Source organism: Phalacrocorax carbo, chromosome 4 (assembly GCF_963921805.1).
Source record: "Phalacrocorax carbo chromosome 4, bPhaCar2.1, whole genome shotgun sequence".
NCBI classification, from domain to species: domain Eukaryota; kingdom Metazoa; phylum Chordata; class Aves; order Suliformes; family Phalacrocoracidae; genus Phalacrocorax; species Phalacrocorax carbo.
In genome coordinates this window covers 83,660,690-83,681,425 of record NC_087516.1, presented here as the reverse complement: position 1 = coordinate 83,681,425, position 20,736 = coordinate 83,660,690, and the positions used below count along the sequence as shown (strand labels likewise).

Genomic DNA, 20,736 nt, shown 5'->3' with positions numbered 1-20,736 from the left:
AAAAAATCAAGTTGTGCTTAAAATTTTATAGTGGCCCTGGACTGTCTGGAAAGACTCAAGTGTGCTGAGCATTATAGGAACTTTGTAGACTCCTTCCTCCACAAAAAAATTATCAAAATAGAGAAAGCAAGTAATGCTGGAGCAGGGGCAATTTGCCCAAGGTTGGTCCCCTCACCGATTTCCTTTTCTAAGAGGAAAATACACAACTCCTACCCTCCCTTTACATGTTTTCAGCCTGCCCTACAAGTTACTGACCAGAAGTCAGAGGACACACCCCAACCTCAGTAGCCTCCTCAAAATATAACAAAACAGGACCAAATGTAATAACCGAAAACCAGTTTTCCACTGTTGTGGCTTCTTCACCACCACAGAAAGAGCCAGAGGAAAGGGCCAAGTTCAGCTACTACCAAATCATCTCAGAGCATTTTACAATCCAAAGGCACTAGAAAGGAAAGCAAACAGACACTGTTATTGCCAGTCACGTTTACCGGCGCTAAGCCTCACCGATGGACAAGGTCCATGTGTCATCGGGGCCACGGCTACATGAGAAAAGTTACATTACTTGCTTGACAACATCGGTGATGGCACCTCTGGTCTAAGCTTATTTGAACACCTCTCACAGAAAGATTAGGGAACCGAGCCATAAGAAACTGTGTTTGCAAAATCAACATTATCAGCAAACAATAGCGTCCTGGAGCTTGTACCATTTAGTACAGCGATAAAGTCTTGTCAATATTTGTTGTGTTTCTCCTGCAGTAACTGCACTGCTCAGCTGCACAGCGATGCCAACAACCGGCTATAACAGAACTTGTGATATTCACCTCCATTCATTTCCACTGTTCCTGCACTCACCAGGCCAAGGCGATGCAGGTTGTAAGGAGGCGGCCAACTTACGGAGGAGAGCTCGTTCCAGGGAAGGGCCTGTGTTCAAACACCTGTGAAGTGGTGTCCTAACCGCCAATATTCATACCACTTTGCCCCACGCGAGCGCCCAGGTGCGCTGTTCTGGCACGCCACCGCTTGCAGAGAATGGCACTGCAAAGCCTCAAGATACTTTGCACTTGGTTTGACAGGGGAAACGAGGCCACGTGCATTTTGTAGCAGTAAATGGAGTTGCTAGTCAGAAATGGAGGCCATAGCCTGAAGCTACCTGCCGCTGCAGCCATCACCCTCCGGGCGAGTGGAATCCAGTCATTTACCCATTCGAGCTTCGTTGACTGTTGTTGAAGCTGCAAGTAAGCGTTCCAAAGATGGTGGTAGTTTTGGTGAAGATGACTGCAGTCACTGAAAAACCACCATTTTCTTCACTTTTCCTTTCCAGTTCCACTGCTTACTGAGATCTAAAAACAAAGAGGAGATAAAAAAAAAACACCCAAACCCAAAATACCTACAGCATCAAGACCCAGCTCTACACTACTGAGATGCCCAGGGTGACTTGCACACGACCTAATTTTGAGCATCAGGGCCTGCAGCCCTACCAATGTGTCAGGGAGTTCTCTAAACTCCCTCCTTGTCTCTCACGATAACCAATGAGTTCTTAAGGATGAGGCATCCAATGGAGCAATGGTCTGCATGGCTATGGGGTTTGCCTTCACCTTGTACATCACGCGTAACCATTAAGAACATTTTGCCTGTTTAGATACACTTCATTCCCCACAGAAAAGCAGATCTCTTGACGCTACAGAAATTGTATCAATTCTTTTCAGTGAGACAGTTGGGCTTTTCCGAAAATGTAAATTATTCTTGCGGGGAGGCAGAGAGAGCGGCCTGGCAAAAAGAGCAATATTCGGCATGATTAACTCTCCTTGCTGTCTCACATTCGTTTTCTGCAAAAAATCTGATGTGGCAGCTTGTTTAAAACTTGTTTATTGAGAAGAGGTCATAAGCTGAGCACTGTTCAGAATGGGTCAAGCATCTGATTAAGGGTTGAATAAACTGAAATGCTCCACATGAATCTCTGAGACAGAAGCTTGACGAGCAGAGAGAGCTTGTATTAGAAAAATGTTGCCAACTACCTAACATCGCAGGCAGCCAGCAGACTGCAGTACTGGTTAAAGGAGCAGGAAGATTAAATAATTCTGCTTGTCGACATTAACAAATATTTAGTATTACTCTTCTGTACTTCAGGACAGGCTCTTGCTGGAAGAAAGCCCCTCTGTAAAAGGAACATAATAAGAAATCATGCCAGCCTTGAAGAACTGATAGTCAAAACAGACAGGGAGAAAAAAAAACATCTTGAAAGGATCTGCAAAACAAAGGAGAAGGGGGAAAAAAAAAACAGCTGCTAATCCCAGGTCTTGTACCACCCCAGTGGGAACGGAGAGAGCTGAATTCACATCTATGGAGACCCAGCCCAGTGACTGCTCCCCCAAAGTCCATCCTTCCGTCTTTTGTGCTTTTCACAGTATATGAGGAAAATGAAAAGAAATTGGGGGTGGGTGTGTGTCTATATTATATGTTGTTGCTGCTGCTATTACACATTCCTGTCAGCTCTGACGTGAATTTGAGCTGTGCTTCTCAAACCTTTGGAGGCTGCAGTCTGAAGTCTGGTGAACGTAAAAGGCTCATTTCATTATTGCGGATCGGGAGCTGTAATACACTCCAAAGGTACGAGACAAACAGCAATATCCTCCCTTTCCTCCTCCTCTCGCTTTCCAGTTCTCCCTCCAACTTCATCATGAAACTAGTATAGAGAGCAGCCTGAAAGGAGAAATCTCCTGTTTCCTGTAGTGTCGTCATAACGCAGGTTTCCTCATCCCATCCCCGTGTACTCTCCTGGTCAAGACCCGTATCATCCCACTAGGCAGACTCGGAGTTATTTGCATCAAGGATGAAACAACAAAAATAAAATCACAGCCTCCTTGTAAACTCTGAAGTAACTGCTGCTTGGAAAAAAAAATAACTTCCAGACATTACAAGAGTAAGAAAATGCTTAGGAAACAGAGTGGGACGAGATAAAATAAAATGTGAGAACTCAAAGTTTTCTGATGGGCAGGAAACTCCACTTAAAAAAGAAAATGGGATTGATTTTTTGAGAATAATTTCCTGATGCACAACTGTATAGAAAAGGAATGGCCAACTTTATCAAGGACAAGTGCTTGGTCCTTGCCACATCTGAACCCCTGGAGCTGTGCCGCACTGCACAAGATCTTCAGCTCTCAAGCATTCTGGGTCTCCTCGTGGAGTCCTCCCTCCACAACAGCTGACCTCAGCACCGTATACTGTGTTGCAATGCCGGGATGATCATTGAATCGGCAAAGATCTTACAGGAGGCCCTGACCCCTAATTTCTCAAGCCTCTCTCATTCTTCAGAGCATTAAGTTCCTCTAACCTATAGAGAGCCAAATAAATCTCTCAAATCGTTAATTCCAGGCAGGCTTTTGCTAAGAGTTCCCTGAAGCATAAGGTGCCTACCTTTCTCGGAGGGTACAAAAGCTTCAGCTCTGCCATAACCCGACCACCCATCAGGTTAGCGTCCAGAACTGACAACCGGGACTTCTCAAGTCCTTCTCCTGCCCTGCAGGGATGACTGGAACAAACCACCAAACCTTTTGTGCTCTGGTTTGTCCAGTTATACAACAGGAGCTGGGTAGGTACCATTTATGCCACTTAACTTCCAACTGTCGTGAGTTACTGGGCCTGGGCATGCAAGGCACTGGAAAGTACAGTGAATTTTTATCAGATACTTAAAATTCCTCAGGTGAGGCATTTACTGTTAAGAAGCCAGAAAGTCAGGAGGAGCCCAAGTAAGGCAATAAGGATGCTTTCTGACACGTGACATATGTTTTGCCCACAGCCTTCAACACAGTGGTTTGGAGAAAAAAAAAAAAAAAAAAAAGAGAACAAGCATACCAGCACACTGCCCAGCTCCTCACCTCTTACAGTGCTCTACATAGGCCATTCTCCTCCAGGGCAATACAGTTCTGGCCCGAGACGCAACCCAAACGTAGCCATTTTAGAGACAATCCAGCCTGAGCAGGATTTTTGCAGAATAACAGAACAGTGTTGGCTGCAGAAATATAAAGGGTCCCAAAGCAGAATCACCTTTTTAAAAAAAAAAAACAAACAAAAAACCAAACAAAAACCAAGAAAAGTGTTCTGCTATAAAAGAGTGCACTGGAAAAACGAGGAGGAGGCAGAAGAATTGCACTTCCCCACGCCTCTTCCCTTCTGCTCTTTAGATACACTGGTAGGATTTTCTCCTCCCCCCCAGGTTAGGACATTTCTCTCTCATACACTCTCACACTCTCTCTGCCTTTTCATTGTAGTCTCTGGCAAAATGTCAGAGGAAGGGAAAAGTGACAAGCTTATAAGAAAATGAATATCTCATTCTGTTTGAATATTACATTAACCCCCAAGCTCCGCTGCTTCATTTGTCAGCTTTTTCAGAGCTCTCCATCTCTCCAGCACCCCTGACCTGGTTGGTCTGATTAGGAATGATCAATGTGCACATTTGCGGTGGAGCTCTTTGCACACTGCTAGACCCTCGGCCTTCAGTCACTCATGCAGATAATAACGGCAGTTCGAGTCACTTGCCCATAACTCCAAGCTTCATTAAACAGCGGGGATGTCACCGAAAGTCCCTTTAACTGTCTTTTCGCTTCTCCGCAAGGGAAAGAACTGACAGTGCTGAGAAATGGGATTTGGGATATAAATAAAATCCTGATTTGGGTATCACACTGAATGCCTGCAGTTGGCCTGCGCCAGTGTGCAGAATTCTCCTCCTTCGGCAAGGGTGGGGGGAGAGGCAGGCTGGGCCGAGCATTGCCTGACAGGGAGTTTGCACAGAAACACGCCTGAGGTCAGGAACAGCTTCAGAAAGAATGGTTTCCCCCAAATGGAGCAGGCGTTAGACAGAGACCCCTGTCAATCACCACCTCTGCTGCTGGCTGTCACACTTCGGTGCCAGAGGTTTGTTTTTTGGGTACGTTATTGTGTCTGCTTGCAAGCCATGCTGCCCGCTACACAGCGCAGTCATCTTTGCTCAGGAAAAATCCCTGCTCTGAAGGACGTGGGTCTTCTGAGGGACTTTTTCTACTGCTTAGAGGCAGAAATTGTTACTGGCTAAAGCTGGCGACCCAGGCGGTGGCTGAACAGAAGCTCCCAGGGCAGTCAACAGGGAGGCAGAAGCAGAGGAGCAGACTGAGCCCTGCACCCCAGCTGGCTACTGCTGAGAGCATTCAGGGCTCCGTTCTGATCGCAGACATTTACCCTGCGGGCCGCTCTCTGCCCTCCATCTGCACGTATCGCCCACTTGACATGTCTTCAAGCCCTTCAGCCATCTCCCGGGTGCCACGGTGCTGTGGGCTGTCAAGGGCCCCTGCAGGAAAACCTCTCAATCAGGATCCACCTCTGGGCCCCCTGTCACTGGAAGACATCAGCATGAGCTCTGAGAGGAATCAGAAAGATGCTGGAGCAGCTGGAGGTTTTCAGTCAGTGTGTTTTAAAGCGGGAGGGGAAACACACACGCAGGAAAATGTTTCTTTAAAAAGGGAAGAAGAAATCTGGACAGGTACACTGCAGTACTGGCTACAGGGCAAAAGCTGTTATTTTTCTCTCCCCTTTCTAATGTCCAAAGCCAGAATATGCAAAGAGAGGTTAAGTGAACCAGTGGAAACTGCAGGGACAAAAATTAAACTCCAGCCTCCTGGATTTCAGCCCAGGGCTTTTCCCACAGTTGTAGCACTGCCAGCCCACGGATGAAGGAGAATATTTTAACGGACTACAAGTGTCTGTAGGGGGCTGACCCCACCAGGAAGAGGAACAACTGGAGATAACCAGTAGTCTGAAAAGCATGAATATAATTTTTGCATAGCTAAAGGGTCACCCAAGCCTTTTGTGGGCTAGCAGAGGCCTCCCTCTAGCCCCACCTGTGCCATTTTTAATGAAGAACAGAAGTTTATCCCTCTTCCATTTCAGATAGAGATAATAAGGAAATGAGCCCCCTGTCTTCAACATTTTCCCTTGATCGCTAGGTGGACCTTAAGGTCCCTTTTTAAGACACAGGTAAACTCCCAGAACGTGAGCCCAAGAAACACCAGGACATTTACCATGAAGCCCTGAGGTAAAAGACTATCTTACACAGATCCGCTGCTGTCTGGCAGGTTCTTGGTCACAGAACAGGTTACATAAACGCTGGAAACAGGAAGGTCTGCCAAGATAAGGACCAATGCCATTACAGTACCCACAGCCCCAGGCAGCTGTTCGGGGAACTCACTGCCTGACCTAACACTTTTCTAAGTGAAGTTATTACCCAGGAAAGATGATATTAACAGAGGCGTGCAAGACTAGACAAGAATTGAGCTCTGTGCTCCTGAGATCCAGCCCTGGTTCCCTCCTAGCTCTTCACGGCTTTCTAGGGTCACATTTCAACCAATCCAAATGTTTAGGCATTATTTGGATTTCAGTTTTCAATCAAACCCCACCCTCAGCTTAGAAGAAACACCACCACTTGCAAACATCTAGGGCGCCACATTTTTTAAAAGCTGCTTTCTTTCTCATTGCAGTTAAACTTCCCGCAGGAAATGAACTGTTTTCACAGATGAACAGCCTATGATATTTCCCATCCACGCTAAAAATGAAATGGAAGTCTGATGAAGCATCAAGGGAAAACCAAGCCTTTCACTAGACGTTTTCCCATAGGAACGAAACCCACAACCCAGGAAAACTCAAAAGCAACCTTTTGCATTCGAAGTCATGCGACATATTTCCCTGACAACTTTTTCACAGGGGTTTGAACCCTCAGAACTGTGTATGACTACTTCTTATTTGATCCCCAAGAAGCACACTTCCTAGAGAGCACTGTACCAATCATCCCTCTGCTCATTCAGCAGGTCTGAGCTGGGCAATGCTTTCCAAAACTGCCTTAGGACAAGTTCTGCATCCTTTTCCTCCCCTGTAATTTCCTCCGAGTAGATCCTTCTATGCACTTCAGCCGAGCATTGTGCTTGTCCAGCTGAGGCATACTCCATGTGCACAGACAGGCTCCCACTGGTTTCCATGGCCTTCAAAGCAGGTTCACATACTGTCACCTCTGCTAAGAGGAGTTACATATTCAGTGCAAACAGCAGCCGCTTCCTTTGGGAGACTCCTGACCCCAGACAGAATTCCCCTTGCCTCTGTACCACAGCCTGCAGAATGAGCCACTGTCTTTAAAACAAACACTCAAATGCTGTGCTTCTCATTAGCCCCAAACTTTTGTCCCCTTATTCATGGGAAGGAGTACCTTGGCCATCAAGCAATCACTTCAGTGGCGCCTCACTGAATAGCGCCTTATTTGTATGTGCAGTGCCTGCCCGGCCTGCGGCTCTGTTTGGCTGAACTCTGGCAAAATGGAAGAATTATTCTAGCTGAAACAGGACACAGAGAGCATCAGGATCAGGCCACAAAGACTTAAATAAAGGCAACAAGCACATAATAAAGCCACATGACAATTGATCACTACAAAAGGCTGTCCCCTACAAGCAAATAGGGATGTATTGCAAGAATTTTCATCACGGTTCTCCCTGCTTTATCCAAGTCCAGTCACCCCTCTGGTTCAGATGATTTCTGTGTTTTGCTGTCATTTTCTCCCTCTGTGCAGTACTGACCACAGGACAAGAGGCAGACTGATAAAGAGTTCAGCTGCAGCGCCCAGCAGCCTGAGTAGGAACACTTCTATAGTAAACCTGCCTCTCCTCGTCCTGCTTTAAAGTCAGTGTAGATCACAGGTAGACCCCGACATTCACAGTATCAAATGGTGTGGTAAGAGCTCAAAGATCAAAAGCACATTAAACCCCTTGATTAGGCCAATCATTTTATCCTCTTCCTTTTAAAGACAAACCCAGCCTCAGGTGGGAACCACAGCATTGCGCAGCAGCTGAGACCCTAACCCCCACATGTAACCATATCCCAGAGACGTTCCCAGCCTCCCAAGAGCTATCGGGCTGTCCCCAAAGGAGCAACGGCAGGTAACACAGAGAGGAAAGGCAAGAGAGGGGTCCAGCATCTACACCGCAGATCCAGCAAAAAAGTTCAGTCCTGAGAGGACAGCGGTATTTGTACTAATGCCACCAGATATTTTATGCAGGCTCAGCATTATTTAACTGACCCTGAGCCAAAACAGCCTGCTGTCCAACAAGTCACAGTCCTCGCTCCAGTACTGGTCAGGCTGTGTCCCCAGAGGTTTTTATAAAGAAACGTATTACAGTTTGGCAATCTGAATCCCACCGTGTGATTTATGAAAAGAGAGCATTGTCCAGGTTGCCTCCAAGGCCGCTGAACTTTTACAGGAAGGAGGGGCAAGGAGGAGGAAAGGAATGCTGGACACCAAAAAAAAAAAAAAAAAGAAAAAAGAAAAAAGGCAATAAATATGACATGCTTGTGCTGTTTAAGGGAAGTGCAGCCTGAACCCCAACACCTGCTGGATGTAATGGACTCTGAAGTGTTGTTTCAGAATTAATCAAGTCATTTAAAATCATAGCTGTAGTCTCCATTCACTACTCCTGTGCATAAACGCGCTGATCCCGATACTAATCCATGTCGGGTGACTTGAGCAATATATCACCATAATTGCCATTTTAGGGCTGCAAATTGGAGCTAAAATAACCAGATGCAAAAGAGATGGCCATATCATACTCTCAAGATGGATCTTCAAAGTTCAAGGAGAGTTCAAGCATGGAAGAGGCAATAGAGAGGGGTCAAGTGTAAGGAGATTGTTCATGTTCAAGAGGAATTAACTTTACAAATATATTGTTTCTGAGGTGGTAATTGTACCATCTTACAGCTATTCATACCTCATTTAATCTTTGCATTCTTCTCAGCCATTAGAGTGATTGTTCCTCATTGAAATAAATTTGATTTTGACAAAATATTCTGTTTTAAAACTGCAACTAATTTCCCCAAGATTTTTTCCTTTAAAATAATTCTCTCTGAAACCACACAGCCCAGAACCAGCTACACAATCTTCAAACTACAGGCACGGGATCCATGCGCAAGGCAAAAGCACTGCGGCTGCCGACTCATTTTATTGTCAGGGAAGCAGGAAGTCAGACTACCTTACGACAACTAACAAATACAGAGCTTGAGATCTCATCAAAAAGAGCGTTACAAGCGCTGTTCTTGCCCCAAAATAACATGGTGTGTCTGTGGGCCTGGCCTGGAAGCTTCTGAGTATTCAAGCACTTCAGCTACCGTGGATTTTAAGGTTACCGACGCAGCCTTTTAGGATTCAAGAATCTTACTTGCCATATAACTTGACAAACTAAAGTTCACATAAACAGGAAAGTCAGTTGTTCTCTGAAGAAATCAGGCAACAGACACAGAGCATTCAGGGGTGGGACTGTAACAACAGTAACGAATCGTACTGCTTTGTTTTGCTGAGGCTTACAACAAAGTGAGTATTCTGCAGTAAAATAAGCATACCCACCACCAGAAAACAGCAGTCCTAACACACCTCTGCAGTCCTGTAAAATAAAAAAAAAAGGCATCCTAATAAGCTGTAGGGCAAGTGCATGAGGAACTTTTAAGCCATTCATCATAGCACTAGTTTAAGGAATTTCCTCATCTGATGGGCTTCTCTTTTTAACAAGTCAGATGAGCTCACTAATTACGTGGTCCTTTTCCCAGCTTCAAATTGCACCATTAAAGTACGATTTCAGCATGTTGTTGAACTACCACCAGACCAAAGAATTACTGTTGGCATCTAATAAGTCATCTGCACAGCCGAGAGGGAAAACACACATACCGTTATTTCTATAAGGCTGGGTCATAAGAGTGTCTGCTCCAAAGCCGTGATTTAAACTTGCTCCTGCTACGACTCCAGCAGACAAAGGGACAGCTTTTGAGCCAATGTAAATCAGCACAGCACCATTGTACTTCGGAGAGCTATGCTAATTCATCCTGGAGAGGATCTGAGCACGTCCAAACAATGGCCTTACAGAAAGCTAATGTGCTATGGGTTACTTGATAATTTCTGCAGCGTAATTGGCCAACATGGAGACGTTAGAAATTATTGAAGTTCATAACTAATTGCAACCGTTACCAAGACAGCATTTTTTATGATTAACTGCATGTAGTAGGCCTGATTCTGATTTTACTCGCATCTCATTCCAGTCAGTTTTCTGACAGGTAGCTTGTGACGTTTCCTGTGTGTCCAGCTACTCGAAGAGGCCAGCCCTCACGGGTACAGCTGTGTTTTCGGCATATGAAGTTCTACATCATACTGAGAACATCGGGGAGGTCAGGCCTTCGGTGCTTGAAATCGAGGCCAAGTGGAAAAGAAGCCTGCATTTAACTTGTTCTTTGATTCCCCCGTCAGCAGAACTCTACTAGCCCAACCCACCGGGCCGCTGCCCGCCCCAGTGCTTCAGGCAGCCCGGCGACTCGTGTGTCTCTTGACTCCCATATTCATGTGGCTGTGAAGTAGGGTGGCCTTACTGCAGCCTCATGCGACAGGTTCAGCACTGGCATTACCTGTGTTTCAAATACTTGTGCTGCTTCATATGAAACTGGAACAGAGCGGACAGATTTCCTCAGAAAGCTTACATCACATTTGCAGTCCAAAATCAACAGCTTGAAATTCCAATCTTCTTCCGTAGATCTGACCATTGAGTCTTGACGGGAGCTGGCTTCTCTTGGAAGTCTGCTTTCAACTATGGGTGCTCAGCCTAGAAACCTTGCTGGCAGGAAGATTACTTGTGACAGCATTACTCAAGTAACTTTGGAACTTCCTAAACAGAGAGGAAAATCTGCATGAATTCAACTGTTACTCCCTCGAACACAGACGCATATGCAAACACACACACACAAAATATATATTAAAAAATGTACAAAAATCACGTCTCCCAAAAAGTCCCCTGGCTGGACACACTTTTTATGTTTGACACAGCCAAGTCAGAGCCTGGAATCTCATGCACAGAACGAACAGTTCCGTGTCTTTATTTTCCCAAGAGCCCTTGTCTAAGAACAATCATCTGCAAATTGTAATTTTTCTCCACCTTTCATAAACATCAGCAGTAGTGCAGCCCTCTCTCCCCCTCTCTTTTTCTTATTCAGGATATCAGGCAGATAAGAGTTATCAGTAAAGGTCATCCTCAATTTCTGTACAGAAATGATCTGTCTCCGGTATGTAATAAACATTTATCCATGCCTTTATTAGCTATATTGGATCTGACAGTTCTGTTAAACCATTTTCTTTCATTTTGCTAGGTCATGACGGTTAATGCTGCTAAAAAATCTCATCACTGCTTTTGATCATTGTATTGTCTTCTCGGTATTATCAGGATTTTGTAAAGGTAAGCACTGGCTGGAATGACCTATTAAAGTTACAGCCCGTTGAGTTCCTGGCTTTTTTCTCACCACAATAAAAAAGCGAAGGAATGCAAAGCATAAATTCTACTTTCAGGGTTATATTTAGTTGTGCCATTGACATTTAGTACAGCAGTCACTTTAAGCCCACTTTGCATTGGTTTTGCTCCATCTTTTTCACACCCTTGAGTTTCTGAAATGGTGTGGGAAGCCACGCGATGGCAAATGAGTCCAATTAGTGGGACCGGGAGGCGACGTCCCAGTTAACCCTTACCATACCAGCAGTGCGTTAGGCACCTGCTCGGGATTTTTAAACAACTCCCACGATTTACGAGGCAGACTCAATCTGCAGATTGAGGAGCATTGAAAGCATTTTCCTTCACTCTCACATGCTCGTGGCAGAGCGGCACGTATTCCACACCCCAGCGATACTCAGCAAAGCACTGGGAAATATTTTCAGTCAGGCACCTATGTCAGACTTGTTGCAATTCTCACCTCCCTCCCACCAGGTCTATGCTTCAACCACTAGGACAGACTTTCTTTCAGCTTTATGTGAGCGAGCTGCATCTAAGCCCAGGGTGCCTTTCTTCATCCTCTGCCTGTTGTTCTCCATTGACACACCAGATTCATCACTATAGCATCTGAGAATGTGAAATATTTTTCAAACTTGCTGTTGTCCAGCATTACCTCAGAGGAGGTGGGGGGATAAGTCGAACAGAAAGCCCTCTGTATGCCTTCTTGGGCTCCTCTTCCCATGCACCATAGGGCCACTACTCTGCAGTAGGATCAAGCATCATCATTTTCACTACTACGGGATCAAACCGCTGGTCCCCTGACCCAACACATCAAATTGTTCCCCGATTTGCATCCTGCCATTGGTACAAGGTACTGATTTAACATAGTCTCGTGCCCTGTCAGTGTAGAGTCATTGCAGCTCCAAAGTCCAGTCGGTGACGCACCATCAGGCCATGACACCATGCTGCTTATTTGAAGTGGACCCACGCTTTCCTTCCTGTGGACCAATACCTACATATCACCTGGGCCTTGAATCAGAGGCCCATTACCCCATAGGCCAACCACGGGGCAAATCCAACCCACAGACAAAATCCAACCTCTGCCCATCCGCCAGTACACACTGATTTAAAGACCACGCTTGGGCCCAGCTTATCCTTCCAAGCAAACCACAGATCTTGCGCCATAGGTTCCCAGACAAGTTATGAAAATGAGCCAAAACCAGAGCAAGGAGCCAGTATAACTCCCTTGGGAGTGGAGAAGCATACGTATGTAGTCAGTTTTAATTAAGACACCACAGCAGCCATTTGCAGAAGTTGGCATCTTAAAGTTATCCCAGGACACTGTTGCTCTTGGAGACACCTACACCCTTAAACTTAAAAAGAAGAAAGGCACTAGCAGCTCTGTGAGTATTCACATAAAGGATCCTATAAGGACCTACACCCTCTTACACCGACCGTTTTGCTAATGGTATTTAGGTGTGTCTTGCAATGGGTATTCACCAAACGCGAGGTCTTCCTGTTCTCATGGGTGGCATCCAACACCGGCCCAGAGAAAGCACTGCCAAGGCATAAAGCCACAGAGAACATCAAAGGGCACACCCTTTGCACAGCTGCTAAGCCTTCACAGACCAGGATCTGTAAAGGCAGTAACGGCAATGCAACTAACCTCCAACGTACTTCGGCAACTCTCATTTTGAGGGCAACTCTGACAGTTTCCGTGGGAAGTTTGATATAAGTCAACCTGCTGTTCCAGGCTGTGAGGATTTGGGAATTGGCGACTTGGTGCTGAGCAGAGGTCCTTTTGGCCTCTGGTTGTGCCAACCACAGCAGCGAGAAACAACAGGTTCAGAAGGTACAGGTATCCTTTGCGACGGTTTGCAACAGAAACCTGTCCCTAAGAGGAGCGTCTCTCCTATCCCCATTGAGTTGTAAACAGCCTGCATACAGTTAAAAAAAACCCAAACAAAAAAACCCAAACAACCCTCTGTTGACTGCAGAAGTGGGCAGTGTGGGGATACCGCAGTCACAGTGACTTCCCTGGAGCTACATTAAATATTCATAACTAAAAACCTACTTTCTCCCTGAATCCCCGTTTTCAGTTACAGACTTCAACAAGGGGCTTGAGATCAGCAGTATAAAAGTGCATAATATCTCTTCCTGTAAGCAATATATTGCTTTTCAATTTCCTCAAGTGTCCCTTATTTGGCAGCAACAACCCATGCTCTTTCCTTCTCCCCAGTTGTACCCAGCTGTAGCTTCAGTGGCTTCCAAAGGCAAATGGGGACGGATGAATGCGGCAACTCACAAGAACAAGAAAGAAAATGTTCCCAAGTCTCTGCGACAACGGGCACATCAAAAAGACATAACTCTCAGAGGGCTTCTCCATATGCTCTCCACCTCCCTGTGTCCTGCAAGTCCATGTGATAGATACCTGCAGCAGCAGAAGAGTCCTACCTTCTCGACAAATACGAACGGCAACCTTGCGTACACGGAGGCTTGCGTCTCTGCTGCCAGGACACTGGTAAGCCCCAGGGAAATGCAGGAATTCCCTACCCTAGCTTTCTGCGTGCCAGAAATCCCACAACTTTCAACAAAGGAAGATCAAGGGTGTTAACCCCGATGCCCCAGCTAACTTAACCCAAACCTTGTTCCTGATACCCACATTTGGAGAAAGAGGCCTCTCTTCCTTGTCTCTAAATGGCCACCCAGCATAAGTATCTCCCCATAATAATTCATGAACAGGCTTCCAACGGTGCAGGCTTGGAAGTGGAGGTTGGCTCAGACATGATTATCCTTTTCACCAGCCTAAGTTGGAAGTGCAGACAATAGACACACAGACCAATAGATGCACTCTGACCTTGATGTTTCAGACCACCAGGCTGTTAAACAAGAGGCAGGACCCCTGTGGTCATGGGAATCTCCAGCATGTGTTTAAAACTGTAACACTATATTTATTGGTGAACTTTGCCTAAGCCATCTTTAACATTCTTCAGGTGCGAATCTACTTGCAAAATTTTATGCGCTCTGTATACACGCAGACACGCACACAAGCATAAGGTAAGGAAGAGAAAGAGATAACTCCTCATAACAGCTTTCAAATGACCAGTTAGTGGCAGCTACTGTCTGCAGTTTTTCTTTTATTGCCCCTGCTCCTTTAGTTCGGTTGATAAATAAAAATTTGCTACTGAGCCTCCTCATACTATAAACAGGTAAATCTATGCCCTGCTGAAGACACCAGTTTTGGCCCACGGCTCCGGCTCCTAGGTATTCAGCCTGAAAACAGGAAAGTGGTTCCTGATGGCTCGGAGCGACTGAGTAGTTGATTCACGTGCTACAGAGAATTCATCTTACGTAGTCAGCTTTGCCAGGCTTAGCTCACTCTCTATACAGTTCTTCCTCTACTCACCACAACAGGACTCAAAGTGGATACGGGACAAATTGCTTTCGAAGGGCCAGTCTTCCAGGAAGACAGAAGTCCTGACGTCTGACTTCTATATGAGCTAGCAGATCTGTGCAAAGAAGCGAGAACATCCATTAAAATCACCTAATTGACCAATTTGCCAAGTTATTTGTCTTTAAAATGAGGCACTTAACATGTCTTGCTATATGCTGATGAATTTTAGTAGCGGAGAATAAACACAGTCCTAAAAAATAAAATCCATATCCAGATAATGCAGCTGGTAGTTAACAATTACAATATGTGACACTTCAAATATACCGAGTCGATGACATTTAGCTGATCTGTCTTCCCTATTTTTTGCTAAGCAGGTTGGCAAAAGAAGAAAAATGGTTGATCTTACTAACAAGCTTAACACAACCTTGAAATAAATTACATTCAAAAGCTAGAAGCCTGACTCAGTTTAATAGTTAAATCATTTATTCGTAGGCGAAAAAAAAAAAATAAAAAAAATCCTGCCCTGAAGTCATTATCAGCATGATCCTCTATTTGAAGTCTTGCAAAATGTTCAAGGAACGGCCCTTGTGATTTGGCCAAAGGAAACAACACACGCAGCGGCTCTATGCAGGCCAAAGAAAATGGAGACTCCCCGTATGAGAATATTAAATTATTATGGCTTTTGCAACAGGGGGCACAATTGTTAGCGGCCCCCTTCCTCTGATGGCCAAGCTATGTTCCTCCCTGCCGTGAGCATTCATTGTCATACCTAATATTTGCATGCTTTGATAATAATAAGATTGTCAAGATAATAGCAGGGAAGTTTCAGTAGAAACTCAATTTCCAAAAGCCAGCTGTGCACGGCCCCAGTTGCTTTTTCTAAGAAGATGCCTTCAAAAAGCAAAATTAAGCCTTGCTTATGAGAAAAAAAAGAAACTATTCCCCTCCCCAAAAAGCAGAAGAAGAAGAAAGGAAAGCATTATTGGACAAGAGAAGGATGAAAACCACTTCCTGGAGAAATTATTTTTATGTGAGTTCAAACTTCTTTTTGCTCCCAAAAGCATTTTGGTCAGCACAAACAAATAATACTGCAAACAGAAGAGCAGGTCTTAAATCAGAGAATAATCACCTTTGTGAGCTTTATTGATTGGACTGATCGAGCTGAAAGAGCTTTGGGGCTTTCCTCTCTCATCCACCTTTTTGCATGACATAACCATTCAACAGCTCAAATGAGGTGAGACATAATGTGATTTTTGGAAAGAATGGTACTATTGTTGAAGTCCAAAAAATCTGTATTTCTTAGGGTTTTGGCAAACTTGCTCCTTTGTCCACACAAAATAATGGGTAAAAAAAGAAAGGAAAAAGAAAAAAGTCCACTCCCTCTCCCCTTTTGCCCTCTATCCCTATTTCAGACTGTGTCATCCTGAGTTATCAAGGCTGAGGGACTTTTAAACACTAGTGAAAAAGCCCTGCAAGGATAAACATTGTGGGCCGAGCCGTCATCGGACAAGAAGCCAAACCTATTGCCTGTACGTCGGGCAGGCTACCCAGCAACCTCCAGCAGCAGCAGGACTGTCCTGGGGCAAGCGTTAGGCAGTCTTCATGTGTCTGTTCAGTGCTTTTTGCCTACTTTGGCCTCGTTTTACACTTTAAATGGCTTTGGTTTTTAAGTCATCTGAATTGAACTATTTTTCCCAGTGCCATACACTCCCCTTCGACTCAGTTAAGACATAGAAATTAGATATTTCTGCCATACACTCCCCTTTGACTCAGTTAAGACATAGAAATTAGATATTTCCTTGTGGGTTCAGGAATTTTCGTTCTGTGAACGGATTACACTGAGATGCGCTGGTCTGTAGTAACCTCAGCCCCGGAGCACTTTTCACCCAGCAGAAGGAGAGAGGATCAGAGTCAAAACCAGCCTTCCGCTAGGACACCGAGTGATGAAAAACCATCTCCAGCCAAGCCAACCATCATGCTCTCTTGTTGACCTTTCTGCAATTCAAACAGGTCTGTAGAGTCCTGTAGCATAAATAAATTCACAGAGGGCGCTTCATACAGTCTGAAATGCAGGCGATGGAATCCCACGACATCTTAGGTTATCTGTACTGAGCAGGGAACGTTCCTCATGAGATCTGTTCCTCATGAGACCAGTTTCAACTTCTTGGCCTGCCAGCAGAGATCCACTCACCGAGGCACCTCAGGTTTTCTTCTTACTGTATACCAGAAAGCCAACTCTACAGGCCAAGTGCCTGCAGTTGGCTCCATTCTTTGCACACATTTCAACCTTCAAGCAGCTGATGGGGGTGACCTATCCGGGAGGTTTTGGACACCCCATGGTTTTATACGTTTCGGGCCCTCGTCGGCTGCCAGAGAGTCAGAAGCAGCTAGAACGCACGCACAGAAACTGACCTCTTTCTCACGTGTGTCTTTTCACTGGCTTGTGCCCTGTAGAGTTATTTATACTGCAAGAATGAAATGAGCATAAACTACCAACAGGTGAAATGCCTTCACTGACTCTCGTTTGCAATGCTTTGCTGTCTGAGCAGGAATAATCGCAGAAGATGCAGTACAGAGCAAGAGCAAAAGCATACAGAATTTACCAGGCAGAGCTGGAGCCTCAGGCAAGACCCGCTGGAAAGACATTTCCTCAAAGGTAATGGTTCCCCGCAGCAGCCAGGAAGCTACTGAGGGACTGGTAATCTGTAAAAGAAATGAACAAGGAGCAGAGATGGTAGCTAACTTGATACTCCTCAGCTAAATAAATACTAAAGAAAGAAGGGCAAGTCATACCCTCACTTCTGCCAGTACTGCCTTCTTCAGAGAGGTTTGAAGAGCAGATCACAGTTATGCTAATTCATCATTTTCTCCCAGCGACCGAGCGGGACAATGGTATCCCACCACCACCTCCCCTGTCGGAAGACCAAAAAAAGACAATGAAAACACTTCTTAAATGCCTTCAAGCATGGCCCGTAATTCTAGCAGCATAGAAACAGACATATATTTATGCAAACATAGTCTCAGCAACACAGCCTCGCTACTCCAAAAAGCACTAATCCCAGGCAATCCGTTAGCTGCACACTCAGCTGTTTCTGCCTTTGTCACTTCCACGCTTCAGCCAGCAAGTGAATTTTGGTGTGCCACACATAAAGCTATTTCTTTGTTTCGTCTTCTGCTATATTACCCATTTGCAACAGAAGAAATCGGAAGCGTGTCCGAAGAACATATATTTGCAATTGCAACTGCCCTGCTGCAGCAATAGCCTCTTATCACTAAGCCAAACTGAGGTACAGCTCCAAAGTGCTCGGATTCAAGAGCTTACAGAAAGCAAATGTATCGCATAGATTTGTGAACATACACATGTACATGCAGACGCATATACATGCTGTGAAAGAAAATAAACGTTCCAGAGTAGTAAGCTTACTTGCAATGGGCAATTAAGCATCCAACAGCACATACCAATTAAAGGGAGATCTTTGTGGCCTGAAATTGTTATTATTACTGTATTATACTTTCTCCCATTGTTTGGATTCTCTGGAGTTCTATCAGTGTAAAAGATAGCAGAGAAGCAGGTCTCTTCAATTCACTGCATTAAAGTCCATATTTAAACAGTGCAACTCGTCAAGATTGAACTTATATTTTATATAAACAGGGCTACTCGACTTGCTGTTTTTGTGGCAGGTGAGAGAGCCCTCAGCACATATTTATGATCATGGTACCAGCTCTTGGGGTGGGGAGGGGGGAACAATCAGAAGCATCTTCCGTGTTAGCTAGGATCACTGGCCTTCTGTAGGAGGCGAAGGGAAAAGCCGCATCAGCCACCAGCACTGGAGGCAGGACTCTCAGCTGAAGTCAGGGGAGTGGAAACAGCTTCAACTCCCTGACAACTTCATTTCTCTCCCTCTCTCGCTGGGCCGGTGCTCCTTTAGCTTTGAATGCCTTATGTGCCACTCGCTTGCCCTTTAGGAGCGAACAAGTTGACATCATCATGTCTTTCAGAAGGAAATCTGTCAGTAGAGCACGAAGAAGAAGTCAAAGGGGTAGAAAGCAAGGAACAAAACCCAATTGTTAGTCCAAAACATAGCAGTCCCTTATACAGCATACAGAATTTGAGGGGTTTCCTGGCTTTAGCTTTTCCCCCTTGGACAAGCAAGGGAGCACACATTTTGCTGGGGGCTGCTTCGTCTGAAAGGCCGCTGCTACGACTCCTGCCTGCAACACAAGTTAATCCTCAAGCTAGCTGATCTCTTCCTTTGAGAGGGGCAGTATGGGACAGCGGAGGAGAGGGGGGAGGGGGGGAAGCTTTTCTTTACACTTGTGCTGTTCTGAATGTGGACCATCTGTGCCCCCAGCTGGAGTGCTGGAGATGGTCTGGCACTTGAACCACACCATATTTACAGATCTAAACACAAATGGCTACTGCCTGATTGTTTCATGATTCATTAGTCAGACAAGCTCTCCTCTCCCGCCAGCACAGCTGTTACAGAGTAAACCTTTGTCACTTAATAGGCCTGATTATTACTTTCCATCAAAGGTATTGATCTGTGTCATCTCTACTTAAGGGAAAAGGGGAGAATCGAAAAGGGGACCAAAATGTGTCGGGAAAACAAGAAGGGGGGGTAGGGGGGAAATTAAAAAACAATGACATTTGTATGGTGACTAGAGGCACCGGTCAATACGTTTAATCTCTCCTGGATGTACTGTATTCATGTATTCATTTACCACAGTGACTGGGTTACTCATGGAGATGAAACGTCTCACATGATGTGGCATTCCTTGCACTGCACCAGACTGCTGCAGTCACACAATATGGCCATGCATATAATTGCTCGGCCAAATACACAATGTGAATTAACAAATAGTATTAAAAAAAAAAATAGAAATCAATTAAGTCATGCAGCAGAAGGTAAAAATACAGGTTCATCTCTCAATGGCACGGGATTAGATGAAGAGATTGATAGCGAGACTTCAGAGAATCGTCCCAGGGTTAAGCCATCGTTCACCCAAGTCAGCAGTGCTCCCCCAGTTTACACCAGTGGAGGAGCTGGCCCTTTTTGTGTAGCAAACGAGCTCGGGATAGGACGTGGTCTGTTACATAAATGCGATGCAGAGTGTATTTACCACAGCTTGAGAGCTTCTCGTTGCTCCAGTAGCCGCCTGACAAGCTGCCATTGCAGCAGTCGCAGCGTTATTGCAAATTCACTCACTCTGTTGGCGGGATGAGGGTTGCAACATCCAGATTGAGAGCTTCATTGCCTCTCTGACTCACAACATCGTTAGTAGCAGCGTTATTGTTTCCCTGCTGTGTCTGAGGTGGTACCTGGTACCCGCTGCTCTGGTAACCAGGTGGACAGTTTAGAGCCATGGATGTGGCTCTGGAGGCAGGCCTGGCTGTGGCAGTGGGGAGCGAGCTCTCAAGGAAAGATGGTTTCACTCTTCCCATTTTCCTCACGTTTAAGGCCTCATGTCTGCTGAAGCCAAATCCCAAAGCCCTTGTCCAGTCCTCTTCAGAGAAAACAGCAGCAAATGACTGGGAACTACAGGACAGAAAAGGAGCCACAGCAGAGACTGCTTGGCTTGCACCCAAGCAGTACAACAGTGTCACTACTCAGCCTACTGGAATCGAAGAGGAATAAAAGGCATAAGTGTTTCTTCAGAACCAAACAGGACATTTAAAACTAGTGTAGGTGTTTTAAGTGCTGCATTCGGTTCTCTCTCCCAGTTCGGGAACAGTTTCAGGAGCAACCCCACAATTACTGCTGCTCAGCTGTCCCAGGACGTGTTCTTTCTGGGTGAAATCCACTCCTGTTTTTGCAAGTCTCAATAGCTTTACGACAGGGCAAGGAATCATCTTTTTAGCCCCTTTGGATCAGAGAAGCCCAGGACCCAAACTCATTGCTGCGCAGCATAGTAACCCTGTGGTTATATCAGCATGTACACCTGCAATATAACTCCTGTATTCCAAGTAGAGAGTAAGGCCTATCACCAAAGAAGCTGTTACAGGATGGGATGTATTTTCCATATGAGAACACAACAAATCAG

General features: G+C 45.3%; 1 long non-coding RNA gene across 1 annotated transcript in view; it reads right to left on the bottom strand.

Moving 5' to 3' along the window:
* The window catches only part of LOC135313214 (uncharacterized), a 323,303-nt gene extending 305,423 nt beyond the window's left edge, over positions 1-17,880 (bottom strand). Inside the window, exons 1-3 of the long non-coding RNA XR_010372855.1 lie at positions 17,488-17,880; positions 17,298-17,397; positions 14,707-14,809 (exon numbers count right to left, since the gene is read on the bottom strand). This is a non-coding gene — a long non-coding RNA (uncharacterized LOC135313214). The remainder of the gene's footprint in view (positions 1-14,706; positions 14,810-17,297; positions 17,398-17,487) is intronic.
* Between the last annotated feature and the right edge of the window lie 2,856 nt (positions 17,881-20,736).